The sequence below is a fragment of the Mesoplodon mirus genome (genome assembly GCF_964341445.2).
Source record: "Mesoplodon mirus genome assembly, chromosome: 11".
Taxonomy (NCBI): domain Eukaryota; kingdom Metazoa; phylum Chordata; class Mammalia; order Artiodactyla; family Ziphiidae; genus Mesoplodon; species Mesoplodon mirus.
This window is the reverse complement of record NC_138987.1, coordinates 72,096,396-72,103,466: the sequence shown is the minus strand read 5'-3', so window position 1 is coordinate 72,103,466 and position 7,071 is coordinate 72,096,396. Positions and strand designations below refer to the sequence as shown.

Below are 7,071 nucleotides of genomic sequence, written 5' to 3'. Positions count from 1 at the left end.
AGAAGGAAAGTGAGTAGCTACTGTCTAAAATGAAAAGCCAACAAAAAGCAGAACTGACTTAGAAAAATAAAGACACATCAGAAAAACAGCTGAAGGAATTGAAACTGACTGCCCCTAAAGGCTGGGAATTGGACATGAGAAGAGACGGTGCCTGATATTTTTATAAGCCTTGAATATTATTTGATTTTCAAAACTACATATGTACAAATATCACTTTAATTTTAAATAAATAAAAATGTACAGAGGTAAAACAGAAAATTGTCAAAATGTTAAAACGATCTGAAATTGTCTAAACTGAGTATACGCCTTTTTTTTTTTTCCAACTATTGTGTTAGCTTTCTGTAATTCTCAGGATTTTCAGTAGTACTGAGGTCAACATGCTACTTGCTGCTCTGCCCTTCAGTGCTGTTAGGCATCACCAAAATGAGGCTCCAGCGGGAGGAAATGGTGCTGAAAATGTTGCCCCCGACCAGCATGCTAAGCCACCAGCCAAGAACACACTGGTGCCGGAAAACCCTGATGCCCAGGATGACCAGTTGGAAGAGGAGGAAGAGGAAAACAAGGAGGACGACAACACAGGCGGGGAAAATGCAACTGATGTGTCACATGAACTGCAATGCTTTAGAACGGGATGGAGCTACAAAGAGTTTACATGGGGAAGAATGCTAGGACTTCATGGATGACTAGTGTTTCCAGAGCATGTCATCTGGGTGGTGTCTTTATACACACTGTTCTTTCTTGGTTTTGCATTTTACCCTGACCACACTGGTCATTTCTCCCTCGTTCATTTGGGATTTGAAGAACACCTCCAAGCATCTCATTTTGAAGGCCTAATCACAACCATAGTAGGGTATGTACTTATTTAGCAATAACACTGATAATTTATGATGGCGTGGCAACTCTTGTTAAATTTCATAAGTCTCGTCACTAGCTGGGGGTCTGCTATATTGCTGTTAAAGGTCTCTTTGTTAGTGGTGGTAGAAATAAGTGTTCCCTCTCGTTTGTGGCCGGTGACTGGATATCTGTTCCCTGGAAATGTCTGTTGCTTCTCTGAAAGATCATGTTTCTGCATTAACTGGTAGGAATGGTATCTGTTTTCTACTTTGCCTCCTGCATTCTGTTGCTGAGACAGGTACTTCAACCTGGTGTATTTTGGTTTCTAAGGAATCTGAATGATCCAGATTTTTAAAAATCCAGTATAAGAAATGATTCACTTGACTATTTATAAGCATCTCCCAAGATTTATTTTGTCAGTGGTTCTCTTTGGCTCCATCGTGCTCCTGGTGCTTTGTCTACCTATTCGTGTCATTAAGAGTCTGCTGCCTAATTTTCTTCCATACAGCGTCACGCTCCGCAGTGATGCTCCACTGAGTGAATTGTCCCTTGAGCTGCTTCTGCTTCAGGTTATCTTACCAGTGTTACTTGAACAGGGATACACACAGCAGTGGCTGAAGGAGCTTGTGTGAGCAGGGACTGTTACTGCTGGAAACTTGCTGGATCTTCATTCCTATTTGGTGGAAGACCAGGAAGAAAATGAGAACAGTGCAAACCAACCAGTGAACAATAACCAGCCTGTTTGAAATAATAATTCTATTCCTGTGGTGGGGCAAGGTGTGTATGCAGCCCACCAAGCCATACTTCAGCAGGGAGGGCCTGCTGGCTTTCAGCCTTACCGTCGGCCTTTAATTTCCCCACTCAGGATATTTTTGTTGATTTTCTTCACGTGCAAGAACCTTACTGATGGCCAGCCTCATCTGCCTTATTCTACCAGTATTTGCCAGCTGTCGGTTAATGTCATTTTGGACAGGGACTGCCAAAATCCATGAGCTCTACACAGCTGCTTATGGTTTCTACGTTTGCTGGCTAACCATAAAGGCAGGGACGGTGCTGGTGACATGGATGCCACAGGGATGCAGAGTGATCTTCAGAAGGTTAAAGGGTAGTCCCGCATGATAATGCAGGCTTCGATAGTTGCAGTGCTGTTGGCTGGAGTCGTCCTGCTTCTTCTGGGGCTCCTGTTTGAGCTGGTTATTGTTGCTCCTCTGAGGGTTCCCTTGGATCAAACTCCTCTTTTTTTCCCATCACAGGGCTGGGCACCTGGAATCCTGTATGTGAGAATCTGCAGCTATATAACACTGATGGATCCTCAGTGGTGGTTTAAAACTGTAATTGAGCAGGTTTAGGCAGATGGCATCTGGAACACTGACCTTCACTATATCATTCGGAAACTGGCAGCGCCAGTGATCTCTGTGCTCTTGCTTCCCTAATGTGTACCTTACATCATCACATCCGGCATCATTCCTTACAAGGTGTTAACTGCGGAAATGCAAAACTTGGTCCACTGGCGAGGTTTTCCACTTTTACTGATAGTCGTGGTATTGATGGGAATCTTGTCCTTCCAGGTCTGCCAGTTTAAGTCCCTTTATGAACATATTAAAAATGACAAGTACCCTGTGGGCCAACGCCTCGTGAACTATGAATGGAAATCTGGCAAACAAAGCACGTCTCCACCACCTCCACATTCATCCCAAGAATAAAGTGGTTGTATCAGCTACCTTGAGCTTCCCCTTGCCTTTATGTGTCCTTTTTTGTGGACTTCTCTCTTCGGAGGTTTTCCCCAGTGATCTCTCAGTATTGTTTTTAAGTTAAATGTATCTGACTTGCGTTCTCAGCATTCAGAGAGCAGCAGTGCGAGGCTCTGCTGCCCTTCCTGCATCTCTGACATCATTGCTGTCTGAGGTCTGTATACGTGTAAACAGAAGTTTCTGGATACCCTAAAACCTTGGATTAAACAGAATGTGCACTGTACATCTTTAAACAAAACGTATATTAATTTATTAAATCTAGTTGTCACTTTAAAAAAAAACACCTTTCTTATAGCACAATTCATGAACTGATACAGTATGCAATTCACTGGAGAAATACTTTGGGCATGTAGCAATTCTAAAGCCTAACTGTTTAAAACCACTCTATAAACACAGTATTTTATTTATTCCTTTCCCCCTAAGAATATATATTTGGATTTATTTATATAAAGGCTTATATTATTTGTAACTCTTGGATCAAATCCAAATTTTGACATTCCAAATGACTAACATTTGTAAGCCCCAGTGATGGTAGAGCTGAACTTAAATAAAGTCTGAGTGTCAAATGATACAAATGGACAAACTGAAAGGCTACTCATGGAAAAATATATAAAAGTACTTAACATGCAAAAGAAAACAGGAAACAATCTTATCTGCAAGAACTGTACAACTTGCAACTTTTTAGTATATGTGCTGCCAAACCGAGCACAACTTACAACTTTTTAAAAGTCACATTCTTGTGGGCACAAATTCACCAACTAAATATAATCTAATTAACATACTTCTACACAGTCGCAACCAAGAACTTCATTCCAGAAAAAGAAAATACTTCAAAGCACAAGATTAAAACCATGAGCAACTATATCAGAATCTACTGAATTTTTTCTTTAATTAATAAAGTTCTTTTCATATAAAAACTATGAGCCTTGGTTTGTTTTTCCAGCAGTACTAATGGCCTATGCTGATCTACAACATATAGTTGTTCATTTTCATATATCAACTACATAATAAATTTACAAATACTTAAATAACTATCACAAAGGTTTAAGAGCTAAAATCATATGTGTTATACTGTTTATACCGCACACTCATATAATCAAACAAGAAATAGAGTCAGAGATAGAGCAACCAAAGAAAACCTCAAGTATTTGTCACTGAGTGCCCACGTGTCAGAGAACATGACGGAGAAATTCCTATGCGACAAGACTCCTGCACTCAAGAGTTTGAGATTTAGCAGTGCACAAGGAGGTAAGCAGTGTGTGTGGCGGGGTTGCCAAGACCAAGACATGAAAACAATTCATGAACAATATAAAAAACTAAATGACTAAGTACTAAACTACAAAATATAAAAGGTAAATTTAGAGAAGAGGAAGATAACAGTTGCCTTGAGAGAGGAAGAAGGTATTGAACTGGGTCTCAAAGAAGTAGAAAACATTTGAAGAAATAAAGGAGAAAGATCAATGTCTCTGACTCTGTCTGTCTCTCTCTTGTTCTCTCTCTCAATTTTGCTGTATACTTAAACTACATAAGGACATAAACCACATTAGGACAGCTGAGACTTTCTGATTCCCAGTCCTCTAATCTATGCATTACTACACTACACACTATTTTATGTATTAAGTATTTTACACTGGACTTCATTATCAATCTCAAGTTCCTATAACCAAAAACATTAGGATGCTATAAAAAAAGATGCCCATCTTAAAGTAAGTATGCTATAATACACAACGGCCAAATGGGTCTCAGTTAAGACCACAAAACTTTTACAGCCAGAACCATGGCCTTCCCATTAAACTGAGATACGTTACTATTCCAGGACTATTCCTTTAGCCAACAGGCCATTCTAATGGGAGGGTACTGCCCAAGCAACAAACTTCAGAGCTAAAGTCATGGCTCCAAGTAATTCATATATAGAACTTTTTCATTATTTTATCTAAATTATTTTGATTGTATGCTGACAGCTACCTAAATAGAGATGGAAAATCAAAGAAAAATAATATATCTAAATGAAACACTATAAAATAAACACAATCATGGAATGCACAAGTCATTATGCTATACAGTTATTAGTCACAAACTTATTATAAGCTTTCTCAGGAATTATAATATTACTTTTTACACCTAACCTAAAATTTTCCTTCTCTAAATTGGTAAGATCCTATTAGTTTTTATACATCTACAAATGGTATCTATGTTCACTAGTGTACCCCAATCTAAATTAATATTCATCACAAATTGAAAAACACTCATTGGTCCAGCACCTGAGAGTCATGGTTCCTTACATCCTCTCTCACTTCTTTCTCTTTTCCCACACCCAAAGACAGAACACTCTAATGCTCTCCCATTACACTCCCACCTAAAACCCCTGAGCAGTAGCCAGGCACTCCCTCCCCCTTCCATGAGGATCCACTACTTAATTGATCCAATTTATCCAGTATACAGAAGGGTGTAACCAAGTTTTCTTTCAATATTTTTTCCTGTGTTTTCATGTGTGATCGAGAGGAGGAGGGAAAAGGAGTTCTAAATGGAGGCACGAAAGAGCCAAAAACCACCTTCAGCCCTCTAAGGCAGCTGTGGCACAGTACAAAAGCAATGTACCTGAGGTGGAGGATCAGGATCTTAAGCCCAGCTCTGCCATTTAACCATTTCTTACTTGAATGACCTCTTTCACTTAGCAATTCAGCCTGCCAAGTCCAGCTCAGTAGAGTCTTTGATAATATCCATGCTCTTAAACCACTCCACTAAGCAGCCACGTATTTGTAGATGGATCACTATTTCTACTTACCTTTGGATATGTTATGTGATCTTTAGCACACATCTTCAATTATGCCTTAGATTAACATTTAATTATACAAGCCTATCACCAAGGAAATAATTGTAGTGGATATCAAGAGCAAAACAGAAATTGGGATCAGTGTTTTATCAATAATATTCAGAAAATCAATAATGAATAGTAACAATCACTAAAGTACTTTATTAGCCATTCAGGAATCTATTATTTTTAATTCTGTGAAAATGTATCAGCTCATACACACACAGAACATCGACTTTTATGTATTATTAGTTTGTTTCAATGATTATAGATCACACTAGTTAAATATTTGACCAACAAAATTGTATACTCTAATAGTCAGGGTTAGACACTAATTAACTTCAGTTACATTTCACTGGTAACTGTATAAAAGGCTATACAAATTTCTATAACTTACCAAAAATTAACTCATACAATGTTTTATTGCTTCCACCACAAAGTTTTATCTAGTAGCTGAATACCGTATTAACATTTTTAAGCAATCTCCTTAAATATATTTAGTAGTTAACAGTATTAATATCTTATTAAAATTATTTCCATTGAAGAATACATATCAGTACTTTCCCAATTTATCAGCATAATTGTATTTGCAGTACTATTCTACACTTGATCTTAGCCAAAAGGCCGAGAAACGATTGCAGTACTATTCTAAATTACTGGATAAACAAGAAAGAAGACTAAAAGTTAATTATAATTTTTTGAAATATCTGGGATCAAACCAAATGCTACAGAACCCAAGTAAAACAACAAAATCAAATAATTCTTTGGCGATACAGGACAAAAAACAGACTTCTGGAAGTCTTATTAACATTAAGACAATAAACTAAATTTTGAAACAATTCCTAGAAATGTTAATGCTATAAGTGACTCTTCTCCATGAAGAGAAACTTATGCAAAATAAGCATGTCTTAAAGGCCAACTTAAACAGTGCTAGAGTGAAAATAAGAGACATCTGAAGATAACTTTACTGTCTCATAATTTTTTTTAAAGCACTAGGAGAAAATTTAAGGTTAAAGTAAAAGCATTAATCAAAGTAAATATGAAGATAAAAATAAGAGAAGAAAAACTAATGCAACACTTCTGGAACAGAAGGGGGAGGAGGATTCTAAGTAACCAAAGATGAAGATAACAGGAAAAAAAAAGATAAGTAACTCATGTGCAAAAACACTTTTGGAATCTGCATTGAAAATTAATTATACAGAGTAATTAATATAAAATATGAGGTCCCACATACTATACTAAAGCATGAAGAGTTTATATCACATTTTTCCATGCACACTCAATGAAGACTTTTCCTCCACCGTAAATTCACAAAAGGTTTTTGTTGGTGCAATTTACTATGCCTATTCCCAGCCCTAGGATATTTTTGTACCCAATCTCAAATTGGAAATGGGATGCTATCTGTCCTGAAAATGTCGAGTTATTGGCAGAAACATAGCTCCATGTCTAATAACTTTTATGCTCCACTACAAGTTTTTAAAGTGGTATTCTTGTTTAGATGTAACTAAGACTACCTGTATATTTTAAAATATAAATAAAAACTTATGGGATACATTGTTCATTGACTGATATAATGCATCTGAGCCACCATTACCCATCTCCCTCCTAGCACTGAAAAGGAAAATGTAGAAACACTGCTCCACCACTTGGCTACTTCCTGCTAACTACACCTGC

The 7,071-nt window shown here is 37.4% G+C and overlaps 1 pseudogene across 1 annotated transcript; it reads left to right on the top strand.

Annotated features, from left to right (window-relative positions):
* Nucleotides 1–293: 293 nt before the first annotated feature.
* On the top strand, nucleotides 294–2,719 carry LOC309812832 (E3 ubiquitin-protein ligase MARCHF6-like; annotated as a pseudogene). Its single transcript has one exon. The product of its transcript is annotated as an E3 ubiquitin-protein ligase MARCHF6-like (transcript).
* Nucleotides 2,720–7,071: the final 4,352 nt, after the last annotated feature.